This window comes from Myxocyprinus asiaticus, chromosome 36 (genome assembly GCF_019703515.2).
Source record: "Myxocyprinus asiaticus isolate MX2 ecotype Aquarium Trade chromosome 36, UBuf_Myxa_2, whole genome shotgun sequence".
Lineage (NCBI taxonomy): Eukaryota > Metazoa > Chordata > Actinopteri > Cypriniformes > Catostomidae > Myxocyprinus > Myxocyprinus asiaticus.
The window spans coordinates 12,630,922-12,645,516 of NC_059379.1; the positions used below are offsets into that span (position 1 = coordinate 12,630,922).

The 14,595-nt window shown below is 38.4% G+C and overlaps 1 protein-coding gene across 6 annotated transcripts in view; it reads right to left on the reverse strand.

Annotated features, from left to right (window-relative positions):
- Positions 1-14,595, reverse strand: part of LOC127426893 (RNA binding protein fox-1 homolog 3-like) — a 630,672-nt gene that overhangs the window by 422,497 nt on the left and 193,580 nt on the right. For all 6 annotated transcript variants that reach the window (XM_051674011.1, XM_051674009.1, XM_051674014.1 and 3 more), the window contains exon 3: positions 2,691-2,742. The gene's annotated coding sequence lies outside the window, so the exon portion shown is untranslated. The remainder of the gene's footprint in view (positions 1-2,690; positions 2,743-14,595) is intronic.

Here is a 14,595-nt window from a genome sequence, read left to right on the forward strand (position 1 = left end):
CATCTGTACTGTTTTTAAATAGTTTTTCTGTATAGAAATGCGCTTCACTGACGTCTAACAACGCTGCTCCACTTCACTACATTTTTCAGTGTCTCGCAGTGGTTCTGTGTTTTTTAGACACAGTGGTAAGTAAAAAAAAAAAAAAAAGGTTTCAGTTCGTAATAACGTAACATGAGATGTATGTGTTGTGTTTTATTTGCTGAGTCGCGTCTAGCTTTTTTAGCACAAGAATACATTTGATCCAAAGGTGAAGTGCAGATTTGACTTCTTCCATTGCAGAAACCCTCAAGCTGTTGCGACGGTCGCTTGCTTGCAGTGTAGACACGGTTTAAGAATGACCATTTTTAAATTTAGTTCCTGCACAGAACTGAGGAAGTTTTCATATTTTGATAAAAAATTACAAAGCATTCATCAGATTCATCACTGATGAATCATTCACATTAAGACCAGGAACATGCATTTAGAAAGTGCTCCTTCTCATGCAGGAGTGTTGCGTACTTTAGAAGCAGGTCCAAGTTAAAAAGAGCTTCAACTCTTAAAAAACATAGCTGGAAACATCTGCATTCTTTTGTATTTGTTGTACTGTTTCTATGTTTTTTTTTATAACGCAAGCACGTGTTCGGTCTGAACAGCCCCCTATGGTGACATTCAACGCTTCCAGTGTAGAAAGCCTCAAGTCATCTTTTGAGAGGAAAGAACAATCACACCAAGAAAGTTTTGTTTAATACATGTGAATAGAAATGCTGCTAGACAACCAAAAATGCCACAAAAAAAAAAAAAAACTAAAAAACAAAAACTAAAAACTGAAGAAGCTTCAAATGTGTGCGACCTGGCTGCATCACAAACATGGTCCATTTTAGAATACTAAATTCAACCTTAGAACCAACAATAGATCTTCAGTTTGACACAGCCCATGATACCCAGTTAGACTTCAGTGTACCTTTTCCTCATGAAAATGCTTGCATACATTGTGTCTGACTCCACAGAACCCAACTGTGCACAGAAAAGCTCTAGGCAAAATACATGACCAGAGTAGGTTACTAGTTTGTCTCGTGATTAAACCTGTGTGATGCTATCATGGAGCCTTGGGGATCTTTCAGTGAAGGATCGCCTGCAGACACAATGTTTTGTCTGAACAGATTAACCAGTGAAACATCTCTTGTCCAAATTTGCCTTGCAAGCCCTGTGACTCAATCTGAGCAGAAATCTACCTACACTGTCATCAGGCCAGAGGTTTGGGCCAGTGCATCACGTCTCAATGGCCATCCAAGTCAAGCGCAAGAGCTGAGCTTTGAGCAATGGCTAACAAATGTGTAGAGTAAGTAATGTTAGGTTTGCTGACATTGGCAAGCTATGCCACACGTTCATTGTGCAGAGAGAAGCAAAGATAAATAATAAACCTCACTCATATATCTTTGTTTTTACTGTTTGCATCAAATCAATAGCGAGGCACTATTTGCCAGCAGTTTGTTTAAGAAGAGAGACACTTTCTTTTAAGGTATTATTGTACAGTCTGCTTGAAGTTAGATAGTCTTATTCTTTGCTCAACAATCTGCAGTCAAACTTTCTTTTGGTGGGTTCTGTGATCTTAGGCTCTAATATCACCTCAAACAGCCCAATTTCTGTTCATCAAATGCTTCTTTTACGTAAGTACAAGTTACTGTTGACAAAGATGAAAGAGTTTATTAATTTCCAAAGAAAACTATAAAAAAAAACTTTCATAAAGAAATTAACTTTTTTTCTTCATGCATATTTACACCAATCAGACATGGTGTGTTCTTTTGCTTTCAGCCTGCGTTGCTGAATTAAGACTGGCCGCCATTAATTCACCACCCTGTGTGTTTATCACCAGCAGGCCTGGTGTGAAAGTGCTGTCCTAAATTGCAAGTTAAGAGATAAAGGTATTTTGTCATGGGGCATGATTTGTAATTTCAAGGTATGCTAAATTATAAAAATATTAAAAGTAGGTGAAAATGCAAAAAAAAAAAAAAAAGAAGAAAAAAAAGGCAAAAACATTAGCATGTGTATAAATGTGAATGCCTAAAGCTTTGCTCTGTAATAGAATCTTGGTCTTTTCCAACATAAATTGAAGGATATAATTCAAATGAGCTGAAGCAGTTTAAGGTCAAAGGAATATTAAATTCAGGAAGCACTTCGACAAAAAATAAAAAAAATAAAAAAAAACTTGTCTGAGCAGAATAAGAAACGAAAGCACTTTCTACCTGCCAACGCAAAGCAATATTATGTTTATACATACAAAGACCATAAGGAATGGTGTTAATGTACAGTATATACAGTACATCAAGTTAAAAATGTCCATTCATTTTGATGACAAATAATACATAAACAATACAGGGGCTTTTATATGGAATTAAGCATTTGCAAAAGGATTTAAGCACCATGTTCAATGTTTCCATGTTTACACTGCACAACTTTTAAAGTCTCAGTTAAAAGAAGTGTGACTGTATTCTGTCAATCTCACAGAGCTCAACTCTCAAAACTCTGGCAATCTTCAAACATGAATTCTTTCAAACCTTCTGTCTCTCTATCTTTTTCCCTTTCTTTCCTCTCATGCATCACATCTTTGACTGTCCCCATCCAAAACAGATTAGCAGCAGATCCCAGAAAAAGCAAAAACGCGACCACAGAGATTCAGCGGCTATCAGTAAAATTAGCATGACAATACTCACTGTGGGGAGAAGGGGACAGTCGGAGCGTGGCAAGTCACTCTGTCTGATGAACCTGCATGGGAGTGGAAGAGAGAGAGAGAGAGAGAGAGAGAGAGAGAGAAAGAGAGAGAAGAGTCAGCTGCAAAAGCACCAAGAGAAGGGAGGGGTGACGAAGAACCGGCACATACAGAAACACACAAGAAAAGAAATTGAAACACAGGAGAATGCGGATAAAGCCGAACGGCAGAAGTGAAATGGGGAGGGGAACGTATGATGATAATAAACATATGTGGGAGATGCTTTTACTTTTAAAAGTCAGGGCAAATGAACAGGAGAAACGGGTTCAAAACTATTCAGGATAACTCAGACATGTGATGTCACTCAATTATAAAGGGTGAACTAGATACCTATTTAAACTTGTAGTTAATGTGTCATTGTTTATTGTTGCAATAAAAACATGCACATAATGAGCATTTCTGTGTTTTGCATAGCACGAATACATTTTTTTTTCTCCTGTTTTAAAGTCAACATGACATCAATATGTATATATATATATATATATATATATATATATATATAGTATATATGTATTTTACTGACCCTACTTTCTGTCTACTTAATGCAAATTCCTTGTTTTAGTGTGAATGATTTGTTGGTTCATCTTATTTAAAGTAAAACAATGTGTGTAAAGCTTTGTAATCTTTTAGCAAAATGTAAAAATGACAATAGACCTATTCACAGACTGTGATGACGCCTTTCCGCCTTATTTAGAAGCGTAAATCTCGCAATTTATTTTTATATTGAAATTTTTTTAAATACTGAGTGTAAATTTACAACATTATGCTTATTGTTATATTACCCTGGAATTAGTTTAAAAAACTATTTACCACAGCTGCGAGGGGGTTTCGATTACAGCTGCTGAGAGAGTGACAGTAAATTTAGCATCTTCTCCCATCTGACTTGCTTAATCCACCGCTCTCTATCTTTTTCCTCTTCTGGAAAGTCATTCAAATGTAATAGTGGGTTTTTTCTTTTGCCCTTGAAGCAAATGGGTAAGTGAAAATAATATTTGCTGTGATCTCCCATTGACTCCCATTCACCACTGTCGAAGTTTACCCTGCATATGTTTACTTCTGCATTCCAAAACTCAGTGTTAAAAAAGTCTATTTAAATGAAATTTCTATAAAATGATAAAATAATTAGCTGACATCATCAAGCCCTCATTTTTCTCAGCACATACTCAAAGTTCACTCTCTCTGTCTAATACAGAGTGTGATTATTTCAACAAAAAGACTGACCACGCATCATTTAAATAGTGCTCTTCTCGGGCAGTGCATTGGACACTCGACTCGCAACTGATTTCAATACAGGTGATGCGAGTGAAACGACACGATTCTCTAATGAGCATAAATACGCACAACACACACACATTTTGGGTAAAATAGTCAGTTTTGTGTCACATTAAACGGTTATTTATTGATACTTTTCAGTATTGAATGAAAGTATATTTATAATCTAAATTTATCTCGCTTAGTCCGCCATCTTGGATTTATTTTTATGCCAAGCTCATCACGGTGAATTCTGGGATCGCCTACCCATAGGACACATAGGATGCTACCTTAAAATTTGGCCAAACGAGATACCTTAAGAGGCAGCACAATTAAGATGCCTAACCTTTGGAACAGCCTTTGCGTCAGATCATGCCTATGATGTCTTAAAATGCTGCCTCCTGAGGACGTTCACTAGGTTTTGGAACAGACCCATAGTCTTTGAATTAAAAAAAAAAAAAGAAATCTACCAGTCTCCCCTCCATCAGTTTACGGGACTAAAATGGGTAACGAACAGCGTTTAATGTTGGATTGGATGATTTTTGTGATGCACTTAAGACATATTTCCTTTTAATCACCCTGATGTTGTTCCAAATTTGAATCACTTTCTTTCTTACATAGAACACAAAAGTGACGCAAGGCAGCGGTGAGTGTTGTTGGGCGTATAGGCACTTGAAGGTGAATAAATGATGACAGAGTTTTCCGTTTTAAGTGAACTATCCCTTAAAGCTTTTCCTTGCATACTAGTCTTTGTCTTGTGTTTATGTATGTTTGGGTATATGAGTATGTGTGATTCGACAGCACTATCAGATCACTCTATCACCCACTCTGGTAGAGAACTGATGATCTGCATCGCAACACTGCACTGTCAATCAAGTCTCCTTCTGTTTTGTCCAATCTCTCATTCTCTCTTTCTCTTCAGATTTTCTCTTTGCTTCTCATATATGTGTGTGTCTCTCTCTCTCCTTCTCTCTTCAAGTGACAAAAGCAAGACCCCATTCCTAATCTGACCCCAAAACAGCAACGAAATCCCCCTGGCCTTATCATCCTCTGCCTGGGCTCTGTGTTCTCTCCCTCTTCTTTCATATCCCCTGCCTCTCTCTCTTTCTTTTAGTCTCTCTCTCTCCGTCACTCTCCATTGCATCCTCTCTCCCCGGTATAACCTCTTCCTCTGTCCCCTTCTCTCTGTAAACAGCTTTCAGCCGAGCAGAGATTACCTAGACCATGCTCTTCAGAACAGCTTCAAAAAGGGTGCTCTGCGCTGCCAGGCTGGATAACCCCCCCTCACACACACACACACACACACACAAACACACACACACACACACACACACACACACACACACACACACACACACACACACACACACACACACACACACACACTCCAGTCACATAGTGGCTCGGAAAATGTTTACAGAAGAAAAACGCAGAGGATGCAGAGGACATGTCACACATTGGCTACATTCACTGTCAGTGTTTGGATTGACAATTATTGTAAAACGTATTTACTTATAGGTGTGACTCTCGAATTGTCCTGTTCATAATATAGCTCACATGAGTGGCTTGAATGCTGTCTGTATGAACAAATTACCGAAGTCAAGACCATTTTGTATTCCCACGATAGCCGAGAATGATGTCTGTAACCATAGTGACAGTGAATAAGTAGATGTGAAAGATGGGGTCGTCCGTAACACTAGAAAGTCTTCTTAGAACTGACACAACGTTATTTATTAAATGAGTCCAGGCCAGATTTTGTCCGTCAAATCATAATTAAGCCAAAGCAGCTTTGAATGCTTATTGTTTGTTTTATTGAAATTAGAGCACAGCATTTGGGTCATGCCTTGACCACTTAAAGGAATATTCTGGGTTCAATGCAAGTTAAATGGATAGTTCACCCAAAAATGAAAATTATCTCATGATTTACTCACCCTGTATGACTTTCTTTCTTCTGCAGAACAGAAATGAAGATTTTTAGAAGAATATTTCAGCTCTGTAGGTCCATACAATACAAGTGAATGGGTGCCAAAATGTTGAAGTTCCAAAATCCACATAAAGGGAGCATAAAAGTAATCCATAAGACTCCAGTGGTTAACTCGGAGTGGTGGTGGTGTAGTGGACTAAAGCACTGAACTGGTAAGTGGAAGGTTGTTGGTTCAATCCCCACAGCTACCACCACTGTGTCCTTGAGCAAGGCACTTAACTCCAGGTTGCTCCAGGGGGATTGTGCCTGTAATCAGGGCACTATAAGTTGCTTTGGATAAAAGCATCTGCCAAATGCATAAATGTAAATGGTTAAATCCATGTGTTCAGACACGATATGATAGGTATGGGTAAGAAACAGAAGTCATTTTTTTTTTTATCATAAATTCTCCTCTCTGCCCATTAGGGGGCGATATGCACGAAGAATGTGAATCACCAAAAACAGAAGGAGAATGTGGAAATGAAGGAAAAATGACTTAAATATTGACTTGTTTCTCACCCACACTTATGATATCGCTTCTGAACATATGGATTTAACCACCAGATTCATCTGAAGTACTGTTATGTAGCCCTTATGTGAATTTTGAAGCTTCACCTTTTTTCTGCCCATTCACTTGCATTGTATGGACCTGCAGAGCTGGGATGTTCTTCTACAACCTCAATTCCGAAAAAAGTTAGAACAATATGAAAAATGCTAATAAAAAAAAAAAGAGTGATTTGTAAATAATCACCCTTTGTTATATTTGAAAGCTCTACAACTACACATTATATGATGTTTTACACTGTGAATTTCATTGTTTTTTTTATTTTATTATTATTTATTTTTTATTTTTTTATGTACAGTAATTTCAAATCAGATGATTGCAACACGCTCCAAAAAAGCTGGGACAGTCGAGTGTTTACCACTCTGAAACATCACCATTTCTTCTAATAATACTTATTAAGCATTTGGGCACTGAAGACACAAGTTTGTTAAGTTTAGAAAGTGTAATTTTCCCCCATTCATCCATTTAGCTGCACAATTGTACGGGGTCTTCGTTGCCGGATGGTGCGCTTAATAATGCGCCAAACATTCTCAATTGGAGACAGGTCAGGACTGCAGGCAGGTCAATCTAGCACCCACACTCTCTGCTTACACAGCCAAACACTTGTAATCTGGGCAGTATGTGGTTTGAAGTTGTCCTGTTGGAAAATGCAGGGACGTCCCTGGAAAAGACGGTGCTGGATGGCAGTATATGGTGCTCCAAAATTTGTACATATCTGTCTGCATTCATGCCATGGGCACTGACACACCCCTGGCCCATACAGACACTGGCTTTTGGACCTGACGCTAATAACAGCTTGGATGACCCTTTTCCTCTTTGGCCTGGATAACATGACGGCTATGTTTTTCAAAGACTTTTTGAAACATGGAGTCTTCAGAGCAAAAAACACAGTTCCACTGTTCTACTTTCTATCTAAGATGAGACTGAGCCCAGAGAAGTCAGCAGTGCTTCTGGACAGTGTTGATGTAGGGCTTCTGCTTTGCATAGTAAAGTTTTAATTTGCATCTGTGGATGCAGCGGCGAGTGCTGTTGACTAACAAAGGTTTACTAAAGTTATCCCAAGCCCATGTTCATGATATCCATTACAAATGAATGCCATTTTTAAAGACAGTGACATCTGAGTGATCAGAGATCACACGTATTCAGAAGTGGTTTTCATCTTGCCCTTTACACACTGAAATTTGACCAGATTCCTTGAATCTTTTAACTATATTGTGCACTGTAGAGGGTGAAATGCCCAAAATCCTTCCAATTTGTCTTTGTGGAACATTGTTCTCAAAGTGCTGGATTATTTGCTGAAGCTTCTGTTGGCAAATTGACAAATCTTGAACGATCCTTGCTCTTGAAGGACTAGGTACTATGGGACATACAGTACTATGACACAATTGCCTCACCTGTTTAACATCGCCTTGTTATTTCAACTCGTCAAATTGCTATTAGTCTTAAATTGCCCGTCTCAACGTTTTTGGAGCATTTTGCAATCATCTGATTTGAAATTACTGTACATAAAATAAATAAAATTCACAAGGTATAACATCATATTATGTGTAGTTGTGGTGCTTTCAATATAGCAAAGGGTAAATATATATTTACAAATCACTCCTTTTTGTTTTTATTAGCATTTTTCATACTGTCCCAACTTTTTCGGAATTGGGGTTGTAAAAATCTTTATTTGTGTTCTGCAGGAGAAAGAAAGTCATACACATTTGGGATGGCATGAGGGTGAGTATATAAGATCATTTCCATTTTTGGTGAACTAACCCTTTAAACTCAATCAGCAGCATTTGTGGCATCATATTGATTACCACAAAAATGTATTTTGACTTATCTCTCCAATTCTTAATAAAAATTACAGTGATACATTTACAATAATAGTGAATAGGGGCCAATTTATTTTATTTTTTTTTACGTTAAAATACTTTTTCAAAATATAGCCATATGACATAAACAGTATGTGTGTAAACATTATTTTAGTGTGATAAGATCACTTACTAACCTTTTCCGTGTAAAGTTATAGCCATTTGTAACAGAGTTTAAGGAGTGCATGGGAAGGAGGAAGCTGGGACCTGCTTGACAATCCACACGTCACATTTATTGACAACACTTTTCAGTGTGACACACAATAATGTTCACAAACACTGCTTTTCAGCATCACCAACATCGTCGCACACACATACATCTCTGTTGCATCTCTCTCTCCCCATCTGCCGCTGTCTCCTCCCCTTAAATACTCCCACTGCCCCTCACTGGAACTCGTTCACCACTTATCTTCCCAGCCTCGTTCTGCCCAGACACCACTCAGCCCCGCCATGCTCGCCACACACATCTTCTATGTTTTAACAGAAGAATTAATGCAAGTGCTTTTATAAAATTATAAGCACACATTATTGCCTTTAAACCCTCCAAAAATTGTCCCCATTCGCTTCCATTGTAAGTGCTTCACTGTAACCTCGATTTTTGCTTTTTTAAAGAAAATGACAAACAAGTATAAATTAATTTTTGTGGTAATCAGCATTATGCTACAAGTGCTGTCGATTGAGCTCAACTTGCATTGAACCCGGAATATTCCTTTAACTAATGAACGCAGCTCCGTTGGAATATCGCAACTACATCTAAAAACTTCGGAAACGCAAATTTTATCGCTGACTCGAGTTACAGGAACCCAGCATGAAAAAAAATGTGCAATACATGAGACAAGCATGTGTGCTGAATGGCTCTGGCACTGACTGTACAACGTGATTCACACTGTACAAGTTAACCAAACTCTGGAACTACAAGTCTCAAAACTGGATTGTGACTAAAGTCTTTTGGTTGTGTGTCAGTTTGGTTAAAGAGAGCAGTTGTCACTCTCATTTATAACCGAACTGAGTGTAAATATAATATGTTTTTGGTTAAAACTCCTGAAGTCATTGAAAATGTTTTCTAACATCATCATTGTTATACAAAGTATGCCGTACAACAAAACATTTTTGAAAGTCTCCGGTGTCGATGGAGTAAAACGCCATTCCAGTGTGGATGAGAGGTGTAAACATAGCAAAATCAATGAGTTTTCAATCGAAAAAGTATTAAGTGTGACGTGGCCTATAATGGAACTGAGAATCATATTATTTTGCAGTATGAACGTAGCCACTAAGGTCCACAGCGGGAGGAACAATTAAAATAAAGTAATAGTGATTTTATTACATGTGGAGAGTGGCTATCGGCTTCCACATTGTTTTCTCAGGATTGCATTGTCACGCTGGCTCAGGGGGAATCTTAAATGCTGCTATTTAAGGAATGTTGAACTTTGCCAGCTTGTCACTCTCACTTAGTTTTGATATGCACATGGTGAGTGGATGATTTGCTATTAAAAACAGTCCCACAACATGTTTGTTCTCATTTTGACCCACATTACAGTTTGACACCTTAGTGTATTACTAGAATGCTTGCTTGGTTTCACTGCTGTGAGATGCATCATGCAAGAATCATTGAAAAACTACTAACTGAGGGAAAAAATGGATAAAATGTCACAATGCAAAAAAAGAAAAAAAATCTTAATGGGATACTTCGCCCAAAATCTAAGATGTATTAAACAGTGGTGAAGTAATATTGTTCCAAACCTGTATGACTTTCTTCCAAAAAGCACAAAAGGAGATGTTAGGCAGAGTGACAGCTTGGGCTGGTATGAGTATTTCTGTAACTGCTGATCTCCTGGGATTTTCACACACAACAGTCTCTAGAATTTACACCGAATGATGCCAAAAACAAAAAACATCCAGTGAGCGGCAGTTCTGTGGACGGAAATGCATTGTTGATGAGAGAGATCAACAGAGAACGGCCAGAGTGGTTCGAACTGACAAAGTCTACGGTAACTCAGATAACCGCTCTGTACAATTGTGATGAGAAGAATAGCATCTCAGAATGCTATTCTGAGATGCGGGTTGGCGCTGTTTTGGCGGCACGAGGGGGTACCTACACAGGCAGGTGGTATTAATGTTGTGGCTGATCGGTGTAAATATATTATATATACTATATAAAGTATGTTTTTGTAAGATTCTGCAAACTGTGCCAGCAATCATTGCAGTAATAATTGCTATGAATATTTTTGTAGATAAAAGTGCTGCAACATGCAATTTCCAACCATGCTGCAAGTTTCCTCAACAGAGCAGTCTGATTTAATGAATAAAATGATTTAGTTTTGCAATACTCTTTTCAGAGGACTAAAATCCAAAAAAATCATGCAAAGCCACAGTTCAGAACATATAATCCCTTTGTATTATTTGAAGTGTGATCTTTGATGTGTATCCCTCTGTCACCGTCACTGTGTCCAGCCTGTCTGTGTGTTACGGGAGACGCACACACTGCCCTCCTGCTCCCTGAGAATGTCCAATTAGAGGAGGGTTGGGTCCGATAGCCACGTGTGAGATGGCCACTTATTCTGTTACCGTTGACCAATCCGTCATGCTCTTCTCCGGCTTTCTTTATTTTATTCTTCCTCCCAAAGGGTAGTGGCTAACTCTATCACTGGGACAAATGACCCATCAGTAGCACCATTCATCAGCTGCCTTAGAATCACTTGCCCTGGCCGCAATCCCACCCTTCTATCCCCCACAAATGGAGCTGCCTCTCCCACTGGCTTCCCCACCAAATCTCGGTGCATTATGTTGTGTGAGTTTGTGCATATGTGAGTGTGAATGCAAAAAGGAGAGGATGCGCCTTTGTGTGCACGATGCTCAGCTAAACTGCATTATAAATCTCCCCCACACACAAAATAAACAAACACACACTCTCTTTATCCAAAATAGAAACACCTTCTTAACCAACATACTGTATACTATATATACATATATATATATATATAAGCTTTTGACAAAGCCTTTTGTCTGGTTTTATTTGCTTGTCAGTGTTGTGCTCATGTTGTATTCCACAGTTGTGATTCTGACGCCCACATGGTCCCAACACCTCCACCGGGATTCTTTTACACAAGTGATGAGGAGGAGCGCAAATGAAATGACTTTAATTTGGTCAGGGGCCCTGTGTGCGTCCTGTCTAATAGAAGGGGCCGTCTGCTCTGAGATCAGCAAGGTGGGAGCATTCTTATTAATTAAGACACTCTCATTACTGCAAGTCCAAGAGCATGATCAAAATTATAAAGTCAAGCAAACTAGGAAGTAAAAGACAGACTAAGACATGACAGATGGTATTTCATCACACGTGGCTTTATTAAGGAAAAAAAACTCAAATCAATATAAATAAATAAGTAGCACGCTTATGGAGAGCAGCGCTTGCACATTTTCTCCCTCCTCTCTCTAATTCTGGACAATTAAAACATATATTCCCTTCAATAGCACAAAAGGCATATGGGGACATTACTCATTTGGTGCTGTTTTGCCAGTATAGTTTCCATGGCAACCTTGGAGCAAGAAACATGACTCTCATGCTGGTAGATACAGAGTCACTGGCATAGTCTGTGGTACTCAAGATGTGAACTTTGACTCTTTCCAGTCTCGATTTAGCAATGAATCTTGTTATGTTACAAATTATCAGACCTGCTTTCTCTGTGAATCATCATATGATATTTTATATCAAAATGCAATAATACTGTAATTAAATGCATTATTATATTTTGTGAATAATAAAAAGCTCCAATTCCACTTAAGATTCATGCATATTTAATTTTATTATATTAAACATGATTTAATCTCTCTATATGATTGTGTATTGTGTTTGAGCCAAAAGCTGACAGTCAAATCTAGTCATTGACAATACGTCTAGCAGAAAAGATAGAATACAGAATTATGTAAGTGGTAAAGCTGCACTCAAAACAAAACAAGTGAAAACAAGTGAAAACCACCAAAAACACCGTTGTCAAGGTGATATATTGATACAGAGTGACGTTGAACTACTGTGCCATGTAGAGAATCATTTTTTTTTTCATACAAGTGAATAATTTATGTGCTGAGAGAAAAGGAGGTCCAGTGAAGGGAATCGGTATTGATATAAACATAAAGGCATTGTTAAATCAATTGATCCTATTCAACTCAGAGCAGATGTAAACAAGCTTATGGCCATAAAGAAACAAGTCTTCACTCATAGGCCTGAAACATCAGTATGCACATTTACACAACATGCGGATGGTTGAGGACACTTGTACATATTGTTTGTTTGATTTCTCCTTTACCAATAGATGTGACTAAACAATGCCTGTTTACACTAACAAGAACTCTAAAAGGGTAAATCCCACGGAACAGGTCAAGAACATGGAGGCATGTCACATTTCACCCCAAAATCCCAAAAAAAATTAAAATTTTTTTAAAAAAAATGCTTAAAGAAAACAAAGCCTATTTTTGGGACCATATAAGGTGTAACGTATGCTGGAACTGGTGACAATGATGGCAAGACAAAGACGATGATGAAGATGAGAACCCAAGTGCAGTTTATTATATAAGTGATATCCAAAAACCCTAACCATAAACGTGATCTAACAAAAACATAAACTAGACTTGACTATGACTATGACTACAAAACAACATTCACATTAAATACTTGACAACTAGACAATGCAAACATGAGGGCTTAAATACAAGACATGGGAGAACATAAACCAATGAACAAACAGAACTCATAACAAGCTAATTAAACAATAAACCAATGAAAACATGACACATGAACATGGAGGGAAAACAAGACATCACATGACTAGGGAACAGGAACTAAACTTTTCAGAATAAAAGACATGAATCAACAAAATACACCTGACATAAGTTTTTTTTTTTTGCATTGTGACATTGTTTTTACTACAATTAGACCTTAGCACATTTTCCTCCCCAATTTGCATTAATGTAATGGGAAAAAAAACAATTAGATATTATTTAAATATTAAAGTATTTATACATCCTGGGAACTGTTTGCTGAACTGTCTTATTTATGCTGATTTAAAAAAAAATAAAAATAAAAAAAAACATTGTGTTACTGCATATTTTACTGTAATAAAGTAAAAAAAAAAGAAAATACTGTATTACAGTAATGATAAACTATAATGAAATTCACCATTAAAGGTGCACTCAGTAAGCTTTTAGCTGGCTCTTCCTCAACCTTGTGGTCTTTGACTCTATACTGACACCCATTATCCTGGATACTGAGAATTTGTTTACCAAATGCTGCTGCTTGACACTTTTGTTTATCTTCTGTTTTGTTACTTTTAGTCTGTGTTTTCATCCGTCTTATAATACACACATCCCTATAATGGACATTCTTGTATACAATCCAAACATATTTTTGCATTTTGTTGCGAGCTGGACTGTGACTAGGCAGCCGCGAGCTCTCTGCCCCGATTGAACTCCACCTTGCGCTTGGCGTTCAATGTCATGCCACTTATCTGTGAGAGCTGCAGGTTGTAGCAGTTTGTTTGACTCCAGCAGGGACCTCTTCTTTGGACATTTTATCTTTCCACTTGCACTCATTCTGTTCAGACTGTATGTTGGATCAAACTCCTGTTTATCAATATCATGCCATCACTCTGGACTATACTGTTGACTTGACTCCATTGCTGTGGTGGTGGGGACGTGGTTGAGTGCCGGCTTGTAAATGGAAAACGAGATCAGGAGATGAGAACGGTAAGGATCATCACCTGGCAATGATTGTCTTTAACAGCTGTTTGTCATTACAATGAGAGTGGAGACTGGTTTTAAGAGCGAGCCAGATGCCAGTGAAGGGAGAGAGAGCTACCCATGCACACACACCCAGAGAGAGCATGTATTGACAGTCCGCTGAAAGCGAGTTTTTTGTTGTAAAATAAATTACCTTTTGATTTGAATTTCGCTGTCTCCTGCTTCCTTCTTGCACCACATCACAAAGTTTTTTACACTGGTGCCGAAAACCCGGGAATTGAAGGAGGAAGAACACCGCCATGGAGGCCTCACCTCTGGAGGAAATGTTTAAGACCCTCGCCAGCATCCACCAGTCACAGCATCAGGCCCTCCTCGAGCTGCGCACGTAGCAGCGGTTCATCGTGTTCCTCCAGGCCCAAGTAGAGGACAGGCAGGTGCTCCGGAGCTTGCTACCCCAGGAGGGAGCTTCCGCTGCGACCCC